This window comes from Dromaius novaehollandiae, chromosome 7 (genome assembly GCF_036370855.1).
Source record: "Dromaius novaehollandiae isolate bDroNov1 chromosome 7, bDroNov1.hap1, whole genome shotgun sequence".
NCBI classification, from domain to species: Eukaryota; Metazoa; Chordata; class Aves; order Casuariiformes; family Dromaiidae; genus Dromaius; species Dromaius novaehollandiae.
The window spans coordinates 42,896,750-42,917,770 of record NC_088104.1 but is presented as its reverse complement, the minus strand read 5'-3'; the positions used below and the strand labels follow the sequence as shown (position 1 = coordinate 42,917,770).

At 48.8% G+C, this 21,021-nt stretch overlaps 1 long non-coding RNA gene across 1 annotated transcript; it reads left to right on the top strand.

Moving 5' to 3' along the window:
- Positions 1-900: 900 nt before the first annotated feature.
- LOC135328893 (uncharacterized) lies at positions 901-17,019 on the top strand. Its single transcript, XR_010390057.1, has 4 exons — positions 901-1,037; positions 7,759-7,926; positions 13,963-15,388; positions 16,029-17,019. It is a non-coding gene; the product is annotated as an uncharacterized LOC135328893 (long non-coding RNA).
- Positions 17,020-21,021: the final 4,002 nt, after the last annotated feature.

Genomic DNA, 21,021 nt, shown 5'->3' with positions numbered 1-21,021 from the left:
ATTTGTGATATGTTGATTAATGATGTGCTAATAGCTGAGAAATATCTGTAATAATTAATTGGTTTAAAAGAACCTAAGCTGATCCAGGGTCCTCTTTGAGCCAAGGGGGCATTCACAGTTTGCCAGCAAGGCAGGCAGAGCTCGCAATAGGATCAGACCCAACAAATCTGGGAAATCACGGCCATGGTTCAGCAAAGCCCAGAAAGCACATGCCTCATCCTACCCTTCCTCCAAAAAACTTGTGATTATATATAGACAAGACAGAGCAAAAGGAATATTGCTGCCATTGAACAAAGGGGGAAGTTAAAGTGAGTTGGCCAAGTCAGGCAGGAGGCCCGTGTCAGAGCCAGGAGCTGAAATCACCTCTCCTGAGGACGGTCTTTAATGTCATTGCCAAAGACAGGCTCTTCTCTGATCAAGAGCTGACCTCCCCGTGGCTCCTATTGTGCAAGATCCCTCCGCTCCGCAGGCCCAGCCATTTGGATCCAGCTTCTTATTTTTATCTTCCTTCTGCCCTCGGTCCATTTTCTGAGTGGGCCTTGATGCAGAAAGCATCACCAGGGAAAGGCCTGTGGGTGGATAAGCATGAGAGGGCCTTTTCTCTCTGAAGGTTCTTTTTAACCCAAACTCTCCCCAAAGTTTAATGCTGTAATGGGGGACCTGAGGTTGTGGGGTGTGCAGCGTGGTCTTAAAGGTGGGGAGGAGAGGGAGAGCAGGAATGAACCGTATGGGGTATTGTTAGCGGACCCCCCAACACAGGGCAAGACAGCCTTCGGGGACTGCCAGGATCGACCGGATAAAAGCTCGGCTCTGAGTGCAGACAGGAGGGATGGCGCTAACCAGGGAAGAATTTCACCTTTTTCTCTGTTCCTCAACACCTCTCGTATAGGAAGTCCTCAGTCCTGGAGAAAGGAGCCAGTCTGCAGAGCCGGAGGTGGCCGTACGAGTCAGAGGGGACGCTAGGACAGACTGCCTGCCTGCTGAAAGCCGCGCGCAGGAGGCAGAGGCTGCTGCACAGCGAAAAGGAGGTGGAGAGGGTGAGCGAACAGGGACCTGTTGTATTTGGCAGTGGCGAGAAGCACGTCAGCAGCAGGCGCGGGAAGCGTGCCGAGCAGCAGCAGAGACGACCCACGTGGGCAAGCCAGCACGCTCTCGCTTCGTGACAGCTCAGCCGCGTTCAAGCAGGTGCTGCTCTGCCCCTGTACGAGCAAGCGGGTTTCGTTAGGTTCCTAACGGGCTTGGTGACAGTAGTGGCCCTATTCGCAGACCGATGGGCAAGAGCAAGGGGCAGAAGGAGCAGCATGTGTGAGAGGGCCTAATTTAAAAGGGAACGTTTTCAGAGGAGGTAGTCCAGACCTGCCCTTCCCCAAGATGTTTGCCCTGTAGACGGGTGCCTTAGATGTGCACTGTCCTAAGAAACATGTTGGGAAGGGAGAAGTGACTTGTATTGCACTGCAGGAACTCTCTTCCCATAAAAACAGCTTTGCAGTGGAGGGGGAGGCATTGAGATGTGAGCCAAAGCCCTCAGGTGTTGCCCACTAAGCCAGTACCATGTCGTGCCCTCTCCTGCTTCCTCTCCCAGGCAGGGCACAGCTGTTTCGTGTTTGTGGGAGGCAGGGGAGCCTAGGAGGGGGCAGGGTTACCCAGAAAGGGGGAGAGAGGGTGGGCAGGCTCTCACTGCTGCAGAGAAGGGCTCTCAGACGGAGAGGGCAAGGCCTAAGAGGCTTGATGTGGCAGTGGGGGAAAAAGGAAGCGTGGAAGGACGATGAATTTGTTCTTTAACAAATGCACTGGTGCGGAGAGAGGGCAGATTTAGGGCACATGTGACTCTTCATTTCTGGGGAAAGGCAGCTGTCTATGGGCCGGCAGGTAGGGCTTCCAGTAAAGGGTTAGGTGCAGAGAGGGTGATGGGGAGCACCTCTCTGGGAAGGAGTGGAGGAAACCTCTCTGCAAACGTCTGTCTCCTCTGAAACAACAGATCTCTCTCCCCTTCTCTGTCTGTCTTAGCTTTGGGACTCAGCAAAGCCATTTGAAGGAGCCGCGCTGCTGCACCGCGTACAGCTAGCGTCTCTGCAGCTAGTGGGGATGGACTCCCTGACTAACTGCGCTTACCCAATCCCTGACCTTTCAGGTCAGTGGGAAGAGTCCCAGGGAGTCAGCAGGCTTGGGAAAAAGCCCCAAATGACAGAGGAAATTGGACTTTGGGATCTTTGAACTGTTATTGTGCTTGACTCATGGCTGTGGGTATTTTCCTGTGTGTGCAGCTGTTGGGAGAGCTGGGGGTGGCTACTGGGAGATGACCGAACACATGTGGCATCCCTGAGGTAAAAGAACTCTGCGGCGAGGCCTGTTACAGCAGTCGGAACAGCTAGCAGCCCTAAAAGGCAAAATTTAGGGAGCAGATAGCACGTACTGGTAAGATTCCTCGGGTTATTTGTCGTGTAGTCACAGCACCCACCGGTCTCTGCCGAGGCCAGGCCCCCGCTGCCCTCAGTGTTGTGCAGGTGAGGCCAAAGAGACGGTCCGTTGCCCTCAGAGAGCGCGTTTCTTACAGAATAAACAAGGAATATCGATAAAGGGGCGTTTTCAAGCTTGGGGAGAAGGCTAGCGGTGGGTGGAAGAGCAGAAGGGCTTTGGGGTCCCACTTCCTAGAGCGTGGTTTCCACGTAGCTTCTGGTGCGGGCAGGGCGGGTGAGGCACAGAGGAGGGGAAGAGCCGCTGCGTCTCTGCCTTGGGCAGAAGTTGTGCTCATTGATTACAGCCAGGTTAGGGCTCCTTGCCAGCGCTCAGAGCTCCAACCCTGAAAGCTTTCACAGTGCGTGGACCTGAGCCCAAGCCAACAGAGAGGTTCCTAGCTCCTTTTGAGGCTTGAGTCAAGTCCTCAGAGGCACGGGAGGGTAGCTCGGTTGTGGGTGCCGGAGGGCAGGCTCTTCCACCTACCTTTAGGTGCCTTCTTAAAAAGGGCCGGTTCTTTAAGGAGGGTTTTAATGAGATGAGCAGGAGCTCATCATGTCCAGAAGGCAGGACGCAGAGTCAGCCCTTCCTCTACCAGTCATACAGAGAAACTGAGGCACGTAGCCTCCCACGGGGGTCCAAGCTGCCGCTGGAGGTACCTCTCTTTCTGCTGGAGCCAGGGGCACAGAGGCAGGTTTTAAAGCCAAACTGTGTGTGTCTTGGCCTTGAGACCCGGTGAGAACGTTCAGACCTCCAATCTAAGAGGTGTCGTAGGAGAGAATATCTAAAAGACACATTGTCCTTTCTATTATTGTTTTAGCTACCTCCCAAGATCTGGAATTAAAGACCTAAGGATGAGGGCCCAGAGGTCTGTTGGTGTGCAAAGCTTTGCACTGTTGTGGAAACTCCTGTTTTCAGGTGTGCGCTGTCAGGCCACGGCTAAGCTGCCCACGTTACTCACAGCTGCTGGCTCCTCTCCCTTCCCAGCTCTGTATCACAGAGGTCAGCATGAAGGCAGCAGTCAAACTGCCAGGGAAAACTCTTCATGGTGATAGCTGCAGTTCTCCTCCATCTGCAAAGCCAAAAATGGAGAGAGACCAACGGCTTAAAAAAAAAAGTCTGAAACCCCACAAAGGCGATAATAATAATAATCCCCAATTCCCTCATACTGGATCTCATCTCACCCCACCCTTTGTTTTCTTCTCCAGGAGGAAAATGTTTCCCCAGCACTGCTGGCATCCTCAGTAGGACGGATCCGGTGGGGGAGTTGTGCTGGGGGTCAGGCAGAGAGATAGCGTTATGGGCTGGGACGGGACGCTGGGCTGTCTTTCAGTACAGTGAGTTCAGGTCGTTACTCAGCCAGAGGTTTTTCCATGTGACCTTAAGCTCTTCTTTTATACCCCCGTCTGCCTCAGTTTGCCAGCAGTTAAGTGGAATAATACTTTTCTCTTTAGCTGTTTGGATCGTGAGCTCTGTGTGCAGAAGCTGTTTCTCCTTGCGCCCTTGTACAGCCCCTAGCACACCCGACCTTGCTGTGTCTGCTCCAGTGCTATCCCTTTTAACGAGAGCACGGCTGCGTGTCCTCCAGTCTCTGCTCGGGGTCAGCCGGTTCCTCCTCCTCTGGATCTCCAGTCAGAGCAGTTGTACCAGGGTCGGGAAGGTAGGATTTGACTCTGAATTGTTCATGCTGTGAAGCTGCAAAGCCTGGCGCATGCTGTACCAAGCAGAGCGTGAAGCATCCCTGAACTGCATGCAAATTGCTGCCAGAGCTGCAGGGGAATACAGCAAATGCTCCAACATAAGGCGAAACGATGGCATTGCTGCACAGCACAAATTAGCCAGGCACATATGCAGAAAACATGGGGCGGTCTCTGCTCAGAGAGGGAGATTGCTGAAGGCTGTATTTCAGCCTACAGCGTGTCTTGGGACGCTGTGTGTACATTCAGCAGCTGGGTCCCTCTGGACCGCTGGGCTCTCAGTAACAGAGCTGGCCATAGGACTCGGAACAGGTGTTGTGAATTTTGCTGGTTATTTATTTATTTTACAAGCAAGGCAAGACCATCTGGTCTGTTAACTTCTTTGGCTCTGAAGTCATTAATGATTTCCACTTCCCAGGAAATAGAAAATATTTCTGCAGCGTAGAATGTATAGGGCAAACAAATAATATATTTACATGGAAGACGACAGACCAGGGTGTAGTATTTTATGAAATTTCACAGTGTGGTGGCTTCCAGAGGTTTTGCCTAAGGAAGCTGCACAGCTGTTTCAGGCTGCTGAGCACTTGGGGAGATGATGTGTATTTGCATGACAAAGGCAAAACAACACAGCCTCTGCATTACCCCATCTCCGTACGCCGTGCTGGGGCTCCTTCCAGCTCCCTGGCTCGGATCGGGGACAGGACTGCCTGTGCCTGCCTGCAGCCACGCGCCGCAGGGACACAGGGACCGTCACCGTGTTGCTCCGACCCACCTCTGATCTGGAGAACGTGGTGTTTTGGGCGGCAGCCCAAAAAACCAAATGAAGGCCTGCTAAAGCCAGTGGGAACCTTTCCATGAAATGCTCTAGGGTTTGCCTTGGATTTCGTGTGCTCTCTGCAAATCTGACCCCAAGCCAGTGGAATGACTCTGTTTCGGGATACTTACGCCTGTCTCTTGAGGAGGGTCCTGGAGCTCAGCGAGAGATGGCCTCCGGACAGCAAGCAGGGCCCTGGTACGCCGTGGAGCACGTGGGGTCCTTTGGACCTAATCATGCCTTAGTCTCTTCTAAGTTTTCATTGCTATTGAAACAAACCATTTTCACATCACAGAAAAGGAGAGCTTTTATGTTATCAGATTAAAAAAAAAATCAGCATTATGGAGGAAAACTATTCTGATAGTTCTGAATGTTTTTTAACCAATTCAGTGACATATTTCAACAATGCATAATTTCTATTTAATTGGCCTTATTCCATTACTCACTCCAGTAATGTGAGAGTCCCTGTATAGAATTTATAAACCATCATTATTTCATGAATCCATGTAGCCTGGCACTTAAGAACCTGTAGTGATTCAATACTGCCACTTTCGTATGAATTATTAAATGTATTTGAATTCCAGTAGCATCCAGGGGCCTTAGCTGACCCTGAGGCTAGACACTATACAAAGTCAAAAAGAGCCCCTGCCCAATGTAACAGTATAAAACAATCAGGAGAGGTATTATTAATTTTCCTATTTTACATCTGGGGAATTTAGGAATGGAGAGAAGAATTATTTTCCAAAGGCTGTGCAGGGAATGGGAGAGAGACCAAACCATGAACGCTGATCCCAGCACTCCCACGCCTTGGCAGCAGGGCCCATGGCAGTTCCCCGATGGCATTATGGGGTGCTACCTGCATTTCCCATTTTTTTCTGGCTGATAGTTTCTCCAGATCCCAGCCATTTGTAACGAGAGACCTTGTCAAGTCCCGTCAGGAGCAACTGCTCTGTCCCTTTGTTTAAAACTTCACTGTGTCCTTGAGGAAGCAGAACTTTTCCTCCCTCTCTTGGTGATATCTTCAGCTATAACATCACAGATCAATCAATATGTTCCTGCTTAAAATTGTTTTCTCGACAGCTTTGCCCCATCCTGAATTTTTATTTTCTGAGGGTTATCCGAAGAGTGATGATTAATACATGCATCTTTTGGATTTGCTCAGTTAGTGGTCCACCACAATTATTCCAAACTTAAAAGCCAGCCTGCGGAGTAATAAAATACTTAATCAGACAATTGCAGTTTGGTGGTCCTCCTCAGGTAGATAAGAGCATCTTTGAACCATATGCTTGGCCTCTCCTCCAGTTCCATCCAAAGGATAGCCTCATTTCTCTGCCAGCAGATCTTTCTACTCGATCCGCGTGAAACTGGGTGAAACAACAAGGACTGTGCAATCGGATTGCAGCAGAAGGGCAGGGGTTGCGATGTGTGCCGTGTGCCCAAGCAGGAATCTGGTGCAGCAGAGGCAGCTCCTGCCCGCTCTGGAGCCGTGCCCGCGGTCCCAAGCGAGGACCCAGAGGGTGGGCTACTCCGTAGGTGCACAACGCTGCCCCTGCTTTAGAACAGATTTATGCGGATGGTGGTTGGAGATGGACTACTCTGTGACATGATTTGTTTGGGACTGCACGTTTCAAAGGGTCTTAATAGCCTCTTAAACAGCTGTTCCTTATTCCAGGAAATCTGCCTCAGGTTTTCCTGGTGTAAATTCTAGGTTCCCATGTGCTGGGGATCCAGGAGGCTGGGGACATTGCAGGCCGACAGTTATGCCTTGCGATGGTTTGGCTTTGTCCGGGAGTGTTAAATGCTGGGAGAGTGAAAGATCTTAGGAAAAGGTTTGCCTTTAATTGTGTTTACAAAATGAGCAATACGGTCCAGTCTGCAGCCTTTCATCACGTTGCAGTCACCCAGGCTTAAAATATACAGGCTGTTAAGGTAACTGGGTAGCATACAGCTTTGCAATGGTCTGCTTCCTTCAGGCCTCACCTGCCAAATGTTCAGGCCAGAGTCAGCTCCTTTCTTCATGTATTTTGTAGCGTTCTGTGAGCTTTCTAGGAAAATAGTGTCCCATGAGAAGGTCCTGCATCCAGATATAGTTATAACTCTTGCACTGACAACGCCATTGATATGGTGTTCACAGCAAGTCCACAGAAGCAGGATACTGTTAATAAAACTAAAGGAATAAATAAATAAAAATAAAACTTCTGGTCTCTTCAGAGCTCCTGTTCAAAGCCAAGGGGAAAAAGAACCTAATTTATCCTGATGACACCCCTAGTATTAACTTTAGAGATTGTGCTTTGAACTGGAAAGAACTATGTCATGCTTGTGGATTGCAGAAAATCCCTTCTCTGCATCTTTGCAGTGCTCCCAAATGTATCCAGGGACAATTATTGGTTTTGATATACTTTCCATCTAAAGAAAACCAAAACCATTGTATTTAAATGTTTGGTGTCCTTTCTTAGATTTGTGACAGCATTTTGACATGTCAGTAGCAGAATCATTTGTAACATGAGATGAACTTGGTATTGTTTATATTTATCATATAATAAGGGCTTAAGTTGGACAGTGTCATAGAGGGCTGCAGTAATATCAACCTTCATATTCAGGCAGCAGGAAAATTCAGTGAATTTAGAAGCATTTAAACTGCTGGAAATTGCTTCTTCCTGAAGTGTGTCCAGTTGCACCTGACAGCCTTTTGAGAAAGAATACAGGTATCTTGTCTGACACTCATGGCTTCATAGCAGAGGTGATTTTGTCAGTCAATATGTAAGTCTTAAACGTTTTTTTGTTGTTTCTAAGGTTCATACGTTACTTCTGAATGGAGTCCAGAGTGTTTGATCCTTTCTGTGGGCCCATGACAAAGGGAGATGCTTTTCACGGCCTGGAACCAGTCGGTGATAGCTTCACATCCAGGAACAGCACAAAAGATCGGGGCACCCAGCTGAGGGATTCAACCAAATCAGTGAGGTGAGGTCTCCCTGCGTGGTAGCTCCTGGGGGTGCAGTGTGAGAGTTCTCCCCGCTACCATTTTGCAAATGGTGCTTCTAATCAGTTATCTGCAATAACGGTATTGAAATAACTAGACCGAGCTTTTGTCAAGCAGTTCTTGCAATGCTGCAGCAATGCTGAATTGAGCTTATCTTGCTGTCCTTTAAACTGTTCCCACATAACTAAAATACTCAAACAACTAACAATAATGTTCAATATTTCGTTTGCCTTTGGCTAGAAGTCAGCCAGACCCCAATCCTAATGTGTTTCATATGGCATTTGATTCTTTTCTTTCCTAGGAAAGGGAAAAAAGATAGGTGTGCATTTACATGCCAGGAAGATTAATACTAATTAGATTTTGAGGGCAAAGTCTCACAGGAATGAGGCATGGTGCCAGGGCTAGTTGTTGGTATAAATAAGCCAAGTAAGCCATTGCCTGGGGCAGCAGCCTGTGGAACCAGTCAAAATGACTATGACCTGGTTGTCTGGCCAAAGTAACTGCTGGTGGCACAGAGGGAAAATATGGGCTGTGAGAAGTGGCAGCTACAGCTGGGAAAATGGCAGAATGTGGTTGCTTCAACCCATACTATTCCCTGAGGCAAGGAAGGAAATTGAACAAAAAATTGAATTTGTATTGACTCACAAACTTTTTATTTTCAAAGCTTTAGTTTGGTCCCCAAAGTCACTTTGTTCTGAACTTCTGGACTCTGCATCTTTAATATACCTTTATTGTGTCTCAGGAGGGACGTAATTTATGCTGAAAAATAGAGGACAGAACAGTGCTGATCACTGTTCAGTGACCCTGAAATAATTTGAGTGGGCAGGAGCAATTCCAGGGAAAGAGATCTTAATCTTAACCCCAGACCCAGCTGCATATGTCCTCAGAGAAACATTTCTTTCCTGCTCCCTGCAAGTTAATTGTCATAGAAAAGTTTCTGTGAGTGTTCTCCAGGCTTTGAAGTCTCAGCCTTCCTCAGGAAAATGAAGTCACTGGAATCTCCCTAGAATGTGTTGAAGGCCTTCCTAGCTTAAGGAATATTTATTTTTCCACATTCTCTGGGAATGTGGGGCAGGATTTGTCTCGCTTACCCATAGACATCTAGAAATCAGTCATGCAGTCTAAGCTTGTGCACCCTGCTACGGCCCGTGAAGGAGACGGTACCTTCAGGAGGTGTGTCCTGCTGGATTGGGTGGTCCTGTTGAAGTGCCTGTCTCTCTCCATCCAGGGAGGTCAGGTGTGCAGCTCCTAATAGATGCCAGGCTTTTAGACACCTCATTGCAAGTGAGATGAAGGGCTCCCTTCACCTTCCCCGCAGGACACTGGAAAGCACTTGTATACATCTTTAGATCTGGTACTTTTTCCACCTACTTGCTTTATTAAATGGTGAATAGTGACGGAGTGGCAGTTTAAATAATCAGTGAGATTCTGGAGAACAACTGAGGCTCCAGTCCTTGGCTGGAGAATACAAAACAATTTTTGTTGTTAGCATTCTTATTATGAGAGGTTTGGGAAGCCTGCCCATGATATTTGGTGGTGGGTAGGACTTGACCCTCTGGGCTGGATTCCCCTCTTCTGTGAGGCTGTTACCAGCTGTAATCTCCGTTCAGATCTGTGCCACCAAGCTGCACCTGTGCCTTAGCTAATGCGGAGAGCTGCACACGGAGGAGGTCATCTCTAGTCAACAGCAGTGACCTTGTGGGCAGCAGAAGCTGCTTGCTGGTTTTTCAGGCCTCCAGCAAGGTTATCCAGAATTGGGAGAACTCTAGCAGAAAAGTGTGCCTCACCAGATAAAAGCTGGAGGATTTGGCTTTGTCTCAGAGTCTTGGATCTAACTGAAATACTTCAACAGTGGACGTGGGCACGGGGTCAACTGTGTGGGCCTTCAGCCTTAGGAGCCTTGCAAAATGCATACTGTGTGCAGGCTTCGGTGTGCCCTGGAGCCTCTAACCCACTCTTTCCATGTAACTGGAACTTACAATTTCTGTCGAGGGAGGTTTAATTAAGAGAATTCTGCAGTGTTCTTCAGGGATAAAAAGGAGCATATTGGGAAACCTGAACTGGCACCAGCCTGTTGAATGTCCAATAACTATTCGTGGACAGGAAGACAGTACATGGAGTGTACGCTGTGGGGAGTCGCTCCCTTCTTTCCTCTCCATTGCCTTTTACTAGCAATTTCCAGTGCTGTCATCCTGGTGATGTTCTTGTCTCGTTCCTCCCTTAGCTATTGGACGTGGTTCTCAGACTCACAGAGCAAAAACCGCATCCTGGTTTGGCTCTGGGCCTAACTGGTCACCGTTCCCAGTCTTCCCCCAACCGCTGCATGGACTTACGCGCCCACGGATGCCTGCAGCTTTCAGACTTATGAGCAGCACTGTGACCTCCCCAGCTCCAAGGGGCCTCCAAGTCCTCCAAGTGACTCATGCCCTGCGGTGATAGGGGCCTTTTCTTCCAGAAGGCTCCCAAAGAAACTGAACGTGTTGCAAAAGAGGGCAAAAGTCATTCATAAAATGCTGTAATCTTCAGCTAAAATGTGGAAAATAGCAAAGTGGCGTTTGAATCCCCGTGGGAACAACTGGTTCAAATATACATCCCTCCCACCTATCTTCAGGCGGGCTGACTCACCCTGTGCAGCTGCTTCTCTCTGTCTGTGGACTGGAGATGGAGTCCTCATGCCTGGTGTAGGTGGGCATTTACTTCTAGGATTCCTGCAGGCTGCTATATCACCTTAATTTCTCTCTTCAAAACAGTTTGGTGCATTCGCTTAGCATGTCATTAGACTGTATTTCTGAACAGTCATTTGACACATCAAAGGTTCAGTCTAGCACAATGCACAGGGAAATAAAGAGCATTAGGAGCTTCCTTAGGCTCCTTTCAGGCTCCAGATCTTACTGGGAAAGAGCCACTGCTGGGGTGGGTGCACAGGGAATGAGCAACTACCGATGGACACTGGGCATCCCTAGTCGTGCTCTGGTGGAAGCACAGATTTAGGCTTCCCTAGTCTGTGAACCTCCAGACCTGAAATTCTTTTAGGACACTACAAAAGCTCCCAGTTCTACCTGTGAGTCAATCTGTGAGTGAATCAAGCCCAAAATTGCAAATATATTCACCTCCTGTGGATCTTTTCACTATCAAGGCAAGTTAAAGTGACTGTTCTTCCCTGGTACTTCTGTGGGTTGGGAGCCTCTGAGCAGCTGGCTTGTACTTAATTAAAGTACAAGAATAGAAGAAGTCATGTAAAACTTCGTAAGGTTTTAAGCCACACAAAATCCTTTATTTGGGTGCATATGAATGATGCTTGCAAATTTTGGTGAATGGTGTGTGCGCCTGAAGGCAAAGTTTGGCTTTAGAGATCAATTCTCTACGATGCTGAGTGAGAATGGGCTACTTTTAATGGACAAAGATATTTTTCCCGTAGTTTTTTGTATTTCTGTGACTGCACATCCCTATTTACTTAAAGTACAGCCCTCGCCACAGTCATTACATCATGAAGTTAATATCTCTCCATGGGAAAAGAAACACTTTTTAGGAAAAAAAAAAAAAAAGAAAAAAAAAAGAAGGAAGTGTTTGAAGAAGTTTAGAAAACCTCAGATTCCTCTCGGGTCCCCAGCTGTACTGTATGTTGTCCCAGCTGAAAGCCAGATATTTCCGCTCTGCATATTAATGCATTCAAGGAGAAGTCAAAGCGGCTGTCTTGAGCGTGTTTTGGGCCAAGTGTGTATGTCCTACCTCAAAACAGCCCTGATCCCTAAGGTTACAGCCCTTTAATCTTTCCCCCTTATGGGTGTGGGGCTGAACACTAGCTTTCCGGAGCTCATTATGGCTATCTGCCCGTCAGCAAGTCAACTGATGGACAAGTCTTCAGATGCTTTACAGTCCCACTGGCCTGGAAGCTGCATCCTCTGCCGGACTGTTTCCGGTGATGCGGTGGTTTTTGCTTCCCTGTTGAGGGGAAGAAGAGCAGCTCTTCTCGGATGCTTTCCTGCTCTCCGTGGAAGTGTGTCCTTTAGAGGCCCGTGTCAGCGGGTGGCCAAGCACCAACAGCATTGGGGCAGCCCCAGGTGGCAGTTAATCCAATGCAATAGGAAAGGACTGCCAGACATAATGCCCCTTGGGGCTGGTTTATTGGTCTAACACTAGCTGGGCCCAGCCCTTAGCATCGAAGCCAGGTTTTGGTGAGTCACGTCTGTAGATGGAAACCCTTGTCACAGTCCCCCTTTCCTCACGTCTGTGATGAAACTCTGCATGAGGTTGGGGCTGCAGAGCAGAGCAGAGCAGGGCCTTCTGCTGCAGCACCTTCGGTCTTGACAGCTGGCCGGGGGCTCTGCAGGGTTGGGCGCTTCTGTCTCAGTATTTTAGAGCAAAGCAGAGGAGTAATAAACTGAACAGCTAGCAAACATGATCTGTCTGTGTCCTAGATGAAGTAAAGGTGCTGCAGTAGTCATTCAAGCACATCCCCACTCTTGTGTTGTTTGCTGTCCCTCATGTTTCAGTGGGATGGGTTTTCGTCTGCATCCTTGTCTAAGGACCAGTTCTGTCTTTATAAACACCATGTTCTGCGATCGCTTGCTTAAATGATATCTGTTACCCAGCTAAAAATAAAGCCATGTAACTTAATAGCTAATAAATGATGCAAAACAGTATTTCACTCACACCGGCAATAATTGCTCACCCTAACTATGAAGAAAATAATTACAAACAGAATGGCATGTGTAAGGACTGATTCGGGAACACTGTAAGAACAGCTTTCACCTGGAGACTGTTCCTGACAGCTTTGATCTCCAGCAAAGAAGGGAAAATGGAATGTCAGGCAGAAAACGTAAGATGATTTTTTTGGAAGCATATGTATTCTGCATTTCTGTGAGTGTTCAGATACCTTGTCCTCATACAGTTTTTTCTCCAACAACTTTGAACCATTCTTTCCATTGACTTCAGTGGCAAGAGCTTGGTTTGAGGAGAAGAAACAAAGCAGTTTGGAAAAAAATACTGAAGTGAAAAGTGATAAAATGCAGCATTACTCATGTGCATAGGATTCCATTTCTTGTAATTCAAGTGATTTTTAGGTTCAATTACAAGATTGTCAACATTCACTTTTTGCTTAATGATTTTCTTTTGAAAATATTTGCATTCAGTGAAGATAATTGAAAGCCAAAAATTGCAGAAACATTAACATTGAAACCAGCCAACTCCAAGGGAAGAAAAGTTGGTTGAGGAGAGCAAGTCTTGTGGTTCATGGCTCAAGAAGCGCAAATTTGCCAGGGACTTTTTGAGTGATTTTTTGGTATATATCAACACTGAGGGTTAAGAGGAACCTTGAGGTGACCTGAACCAAAGCAGACCAGTGCAGAATTTCGTTTGTCTGGAACAGGTTCATTAGAGTTCCTCATCCAAAGTGCAGCCTTTCTCCAAAGGGTCTATGCCTCATTCCAGGCTCGCCTCTACTTACAGGCGATAGAAGGAGAAAGGTGAGCATGAGAGCAGCTGAATTTGGGAATGGAGAGTTGTGGTGGTGTTGTGACGAACTTATGCTCTGCTAAGATCCAAATACAGAGCAGAGACAGGATCAGGGGCTGGGTGGGGAGAGCTGAATTCATACCTGGGAGTTCAACTAATGTTTTTTAGGCATGAGATGGATGGCTACTACTGAGTAGGCATGATTATAAAGCAAATTCTAAGGATCTGCATGGCCTTGCTTTTCTTCTCTCCTCCTCCCATGCCTGCTTTGCATATTCCAAATGGGAAGAATCATGCTTCGCTAACATCTTTTCTCTATTTAGGTTGAAGGCAAGGGCAAAGGCTGTCTCTCATTGTTCAAATAAACAGTATTTGCCACATAATAGGACCCAGCCTTGCTACTCTTCTAGCATTGATTACAAGCCTACAGGATGTGATTGCATAGTGTCTGGTGTGGAGGAGGAGGCTGTGGAGTGGTGTCCCAGTATTTTCTGTTGTAAAAGCCCCGTCATGATACGCAGACATTTGCTGGCATTTGATCCCCATTTAAAATGTTTCAACAGGCTGTCCTGTGCGCAACCATCACTGACTGCAAAGGAGACAGCAAGATCTGCTGAAGATTAAAAGTACAGCGGACAACAGAATGTGTTGCAGAAAGGAGAAATGCCAGCTCACTTCCTAAAATGGGAATATCCCAAAACATTGTTCCCGGCGCAGGACTATCTCAGGGGAAAGATCAAGAAGCGGACAGTAACATCTGCAGTGTGCCCCTCACCGCTGCAGGCCTCCGTAATGCTCGAGGGAGGGAGAGGAACGCTATTTGCCATAGATCCCATGACCTCATGATCTCATGGCAAATAACCAGGGAACTTACACCCTATAAAATTCCCTTAATTTAACTGTAACTGCCAACAAATGGACTTCAACCTAAATAGTGTATCTTTCTTGAAAAGAAGCTACTGTGCTTTGGCACCCGACCTCAGCCCATTAGACAGTCGCTGCTCACGTTGCTCTGGTGCTCCTAGGGCTTAGCAAATGTATCTGGCATGTTTTTAGCACTTCTGTGCTTAGATCCTCACCTTCAGGCCTGTCTAAACCCTCTGGAGGAGGCATCTGCACAGCTTGTGAGCTGCAGTCCCTCGCACTCATGAGAAGACATTTGAAGGGGAAATTGGAAAGTCATGTAGTGGGAGTTTATTTGCACAGTTCAGCAGCGTGCCCTAGCCAAGGACTCTTCTTAAATGGTGGAGAACAGCCCAGGAGTCATCTCTGCTACGTGGGGAAAACGATTGATGGGTGACAGTGGAGGAAAACTAAATGTAGCACAAACACAGCGTGGGGCCTGGGATGGCGTGCCAGCACCGTGCACTAACTGGTAGCACTGGGACTGGAGGGACAGGCATCCTTGGAAAAGAAAAACAAGCCAAAGCCCCTATTTTTGGGAGCTGGCATAAGACCTCACTTCCCCCCGCCCATCCTCATGCCCAGCATACGCACACAAACCAGGGAAGAGTTTCTTACCTACTACTTCAGCCTTTTTTTGTGGTAAATGAAAATGTTTGCTCAAGCCTTGAGTAGCTCTGTCTTATTCTGTGCCTGTTTTGAGAAAACCTTGGAAAGCTCACGTGGAAAGCCTTGCTTAGCTGCCGTGAAGAAGGCGCACACGAAAATGAGCTGGAGAATGAATGAGAACGAGCAATATACAGCACTCGCCGTGCCTTGGTTGCCTTTGATGAAACGCCTGTTCTCTGCTCACTTTGAGGTCGGGCTGCTGCTAGGAGGGGAAAAGAGAAGGAGCTGTGGCAGTATCAGGAGAGGTCAGGAGAAATAGGAAGACACGACTGCTTTGACGTTATTGTGACACTTCTTTGTTTTAATACCAAGGATCACAAAGAACGGGGCTGTTTGTTCCAAAAATAATGAATGGAGTCATTCATTCACATCTGTCCCTGATTACTGGAGTCCACGGATGAAGACATATACGTGCATGTATGTATAGATAGAGGGTTTCTCTTCAGCAGAGGAGGGGATGAAATCTTGCCCTGATCCACGCAATGGGCACTTGCGGCCGTGTCCTCCAGCACAACATCCTGGCCAAAGACCCACGGGAGCTTGGTGCTAGTGTCCTGACAAGGACAGCACCGTGCTAGGGTTGTGCGTGCCACTGGCTGAAGGATGGGCCTGCCCCAGAAGCTCATTCGAGTTGCCGAGGAGTCTTCCCATGAACTCCGATAGACATTATAGATTAAAAATCAATGGGAGCTTTTCCACTGATTTCTCAGGTTGTCGGGTGAGGTCCTAGTACACGGGGGCTGCTAAGATTGCAATGGGGGGACTTGGGGGGCTGTCCCGGATGGATGGGGTGTCCTATGTCACTGCCGGGGTGTTTGCAGATCCCCCTTCCCCTGCGAGGGTGGAGGAGCGAGGTTCAGCGTTGGGAGGCCTGAATTTCGGCTGCCTTTGCTCAACAGCAGGCTTCACTCCAGCGCTTCTCATAAGCCCTAACTGTAGCTCCTTGCAGAAAATGGCTCAAATGTCATCATCAGTCTACCCTGAATTTCTGCTTTAAAACCAAGGGAAGCACCGAATAGTTTTGCTTTTGCTTTTCTTTTTCTTTCTTTTGTTTCAGGAACAGGAAAAAAGGGAGTGAAAGCCTTAGAAGTCACTGGGATTGCGGAGCTGCCCAGTTTTAGCGTACAGCTGCCGGTCCTGAGGTCTGCCCTGAAATCCCAGCTCACTGAGGCTCGGCAAGTCTCCACTCCTCCTGGTTCCACAGGAAAGCTTGAACACCAACCCCCTAAAAACCACAGGAATGAGTGAGAAAAAGGCAACACCGATTTTTCTTTTAAAAAATGTGCCGTTTTACGGTAACAGCAGGATTTTCCTGAGGCTTGACTCATCTTTTTGGAAGGGCCAGGGGCTCAGCACAGCTTCCCGAAGGGTGGTGGCAAGGCTGGGGAGGGTGCACGGCGAGGGGCGAGGTGCCCAGCGTGGGCAGCCGGCAGCCGGTGTGGGAAGGGAAGGCTTGTTTCCATTTCCTTGAGGCAGAGCTCAGCTTTCACGTGTTTTAGGAGAACGCTCGATAAGGCGCACGCTTCTTTCCAAAGGCCAAGCCCCAGCTTCGGTGCATGCATGCTCACTGCGTGGGTTTTTTCCTATTTGCTTGCTGGCCGGAAAGCTGAAGTTTTTTGGAAATGGAAGTTTTTTTTGTTTAACGGAGGAGGCAGCCCTGCAGCTAATTCCTGCTTGCCTGGACGCTTTGCCTAAATCCCCCCTTTTGCCATGCCTCTCTAGCTCGTTAGCTCTGGGCCGGGATTTATTCCGTCGCCTAGCTCTGGATTTGGTTGTTTTCCTTGCTGTCCTCCTTGGCGCTGGAGGGACCTACGCCATGACTAAACTTTTCTGGCTTCGGTGCCAGCACAATCATGTGAGAGGTTCAGAGGCTACAGAAAATGCTGAAGAATCACATCTGAAAAAGGAGATTTCCAGCTTTTTGCACATCAGGCTGCAGAGGAGAACGGGCAAATTTAGGTGAAGTTCAGACAAAGGCTATTCCTTGTAGGCAAGCCAAGAAACATCCAGCACCTTCCAGTGTGGTTCACAAGTAGCAGTGTGACATTCAGGGCCAAACTGCTAAAACGAAAGAGAGATTTGTACTGGGACATCCGTAAAATCCGGGTTGAGTATCTGGTCCGTAGGAAACCCCTTAGGCTGGTGCATCTCTGAGCACTCCAAAGCTCGTTTCCGTGTTTGCCTGCCCGGCAGCGCAGGGGAGAGCAGACGTGCCGCGAAGAGCCCCGCGCCGGACAGCGCGGAATTGCTGCTCGCTGGTAGCTTTTGAGGGTTCAGGGCATCTTGCTAAGGAGAAAAAAGAAACTACCCCCCGAAACCCCATGGCAGGGATGTGTTGCCAAAAAAACACAGATAAACCTGGGGTGCGCTCGCAGTGGCTGTCAGACTTGCGGATAAGCGTGTAGGACCGAAGCAGAGAAGGGCTTGGGGAGATGCATCTCAGAAGCATGGCTGGGCATTGAAATCTGCCCTCCTGCAGCTGCAAGCCCTGTGGGTCGTTACCCAGGGGTAACGAGGTGATGGGGATGGCCTGGCTTGCCTGCTCGCAGCTGGGAGCTGGGGTATGTAAGGGCAGGAAGGGGATGGGCTCAGACTTTTGCTGTGAAGGTAGGGAGAGGGTTTTCTCTGCTGCTCTGGGGGCCTTTGTGAGGATGATTTGGACTAGGGAGGGCTCTTTCCCTTTTTGGTAGGGCAGCTGAGAGGCTGCTGTTATCAGAGAAGCTCTCTTGTAGACAGAGCTAGCTCAGTTCAGGAAAAAAGGGAGGAACTTGCTCTTGATCGGGGGAGGAGCAATATCTTCTCTACTCTTAGCTTGGGTTGGCTTTACAGGCTGTATTTAACTTAACTGTTGCTTTCTAAAACCAGGCTTTTTCCCTGGGCTGGGGACTTCTTTCAGATGGCAGTGACACCTGCCCTTTGCAAGCCTTTCTCTTGCACTGGTGCAGAAACCTCTGCTCTAACCCACCAGCCTCGTGGGCCACATGGGCAAGCGGCTTCAGCCAAAAGCAAAGCTTTACGCTCAGCTGCTGCCAAGAGGTTGGGGTCCTTCATGTGGCAGCACCCCATGCAATGCAGCTGCAAGGTTTCCTCTTTGAGACAGCGATGGACAGGCTCTGCAGGGCTGCCTGGGCTCAGCAAAATGTTATTTCTGAATTGCTTAGATGGGCTAGGTGTTAGCTCAGAGCTTCCTGATGAGCTCTGCAAGCTGTGTCCAAAAGCCTCTGCCTAGCCCAGCTGCTTTCTAAGACAGTACAAGCTTGGGAGACCTAAGCAGCTTCTTCAAAACCAAGATAAGACTGCCATTGATAGTGCAATCATGGAGATAAAAAAAAAAAAAACACCTTAGGTCTCTTATCTCTAGAGTCACTAATGCAAAAATAGCTGACCAGGCTACTATATATATCTTAGATATGGCACTTTCACACACTGTTCTTGGAAACCAAACTGTGTTAGAGGCACTAGTAGCTCCCCTGTACTGTAATTAGCAAAGCTAATGTGTCTGAAAGCTGTCAGCAAAGCTGATTTCTTCTTTGTGCTTTTCTTAATGAAGCTGTATTTGGCCTTGGGTATAATTTCACTCATTGCCCCTGGCTCTGTCCCAGGAAAGGAGCGGAGAGCTGCTGTTTGGGTGACAGTACTGGAGCACCTCAGACCTGGTGCTGAATCACGTGTGTTAAATACTGGAAGGGCAAAAAGAGACAGTCCTGCTCCAAAAAAACTTCAGTTTAAATCAGTGCAAATCAGCTGGGGGAGGGGGGTGGGGCAGGAAGACCCTGCAGACCTTTCTCCCTGGTGATGCACCCACCTGAGTTGGGATACCCTGGAGAAATAGTCCCTTCTCCCTGTGCCCTGAGAAAGGACATTAGAAAATGCCAAGGCACTGAGGCAAGCGTGTCCTCGCTTGCATGCAACACCCCTTTGGCCTTCCTAGGACAGCAGTCTCCTGAGCTTTTCCAAAATCCTGTTGGAAATGGCTGGAAGAACGTGTGGTGCATGCTAGCAATCCCTGACTCTGGCCCAGGGCATGTTGTCAGTCCTCTGTCTTCTCTTCATGTTTTCCTACAAAAGCCTCCTGAAGAAATGCTTGTAAAAATGCTGTCCCAGGGCTTTTCTTTTAAACCAGTTCATATCTCCCCTTCTTCCAGTGGTTTGGCTCCAGCTGAGCTCAGCTCCAAACTCAGGCCGCAGCAAACAGCCACCACGGAAACACTGCAGAAAGCTCCCCAGCTTTGCTGAAAGAAGAGCAAAAGTGGTTTGGAAGGGGCCAAGCGTCTCCGCCTTGCGTCTTGGTCTGGTAAGCAAGTCCCAGTGACGGATAGAGAAAATCCATGTCACCCAACTCCTGGCTTGCGCCCTGCATTACTGGGCCATTTGCTCTCTGCTACCAATCCCTGAAATCACAGACGCTGGGATGGAGGAGGTTTCTTGCCTTGCTTGAATGGTCATCATGCCATCAGCTGTGGTTAGGTATTAAAGCAAACCTATTTTGGTCTGCACGAGAGCAGAGAGCCTGTGAGGTGCTTGATCCTGGTGGCAGAGGCACAGAGTGATGTATTTCTGCAAAGGGTCTGGTGCCCTGCGGAAAGGGGATAGCGCAGGAGAAGGCAGAGCTGTGTGCTTGGCGGTGTTACGGCCTGGGGTGAAGTGTGGGAGCTTGCACGGAGGGTGCGATTTGGGCATTAGTGGCTGTGAGGTTGCAACCTCCAGCCTCTCCCATGAGCAAAATGGTCCTGCCCCTTCTCCAAACATCATCGTGTAAGTGGTCCACCTCTCCATCCATCTCCTACGCTTTGGTTTTCCTGTATATACCTGTTTTTTGTTCAAAATTCCTATAGCTTTCCCAGGGCAAGCTGCTTGCTCTCCTTCCTTCTCACCTACCCATCCCTCATCCTCCTCTTTGGCCATCGTGGCGCGGTATCCTGTCCTCATCACACCTGGAGCCATGGCTCTGGCCCTGAGGATGCACCAAGTTGAGCTGTGCTTCAGCTTTTAGTTGCATCAAGATTTGTGTAGTCTGCTGATATGACCTGGCAGTACTGGGTCCTCGCCGCAACCAAGGTGTTGCCTGTTAGATTTTGTCATCTTTCGGTAAGGTGTGCGGATTTCACAGGGGGACAGAGCCACCGGGAGAGGGAGATGGGGACACTTGGAGCTCCAGATACAAAGCGTTGCTGGTGGTTGGCCAGCTGGCATGAGCAAAGTTTGCAGAGTTGTATGCCAGCAGGAAGGCAAGGAGAAACCAAAAAGAAAAATTGCGAGTGCCATTATTGTTGTCCTCACTTGAAGAGACAAATTGTTAAAAGCCTTAGATGAAAGGCATCTCGAGGGAGAAGTTCTCATCCAGCGTATAAATCAAAATTCACCTAATTTTTTCCCTCCCGTTTGTGCCAGGGTTTTATGTCTCCTGTTTTATTTGGCAGCCCTTGCTAATTTGCCGAGCATTAAAGAACTGCATTAAAGAATTAGACCTTTTCCTCTGCGGGCTTTGCTCCTTGGCCTGTGGCCAGCTTCTCGCTGGGATGGGGACCAGCTACTTCTTTAAGTAACACAAACACGCAGCAAACAGTTAGCTGGTTTTTCGGTGATCTGCCTGGCCACACGTTTTCCCCGTTCTCTGCGTGTCGGAGGGTGTTGTCTGGGCGCTCGCAGCCGGGGTTAGGGCCTGGAGAGACTGCCCGGCTCTCCCTGGACCCTTCTTCATAGCAGGTCTCGCAGTGCTTCCCATTCCTGCCCCCCACTTATAACAATTCCTAATAAACAGGAAAAAAATGTATTCAAGGGTCAAGGGAGGTGGTGGCTTGACTTTTTTTTTTTTTTTTTTTTTTTTTTTTAAATAGTGGCAGGGGAGTTGATGCTGTTTCAGCAGGATGTAGCCCAAGCCTGCGCCCTCCAAACCTCTCCCACCGGGTGCCCGAGGGGAGCTTACCCCAGGCTCGGGGTGCTACCTGAACCCCGCAGCGTTGCTTGGGCTCTCCCAGCCCAGCGGAGAGGTGTGGGCCACTGCACGGGCTCCGGCACTGCCGGAGAAGTTTCTTTCCTTGGGCACACGG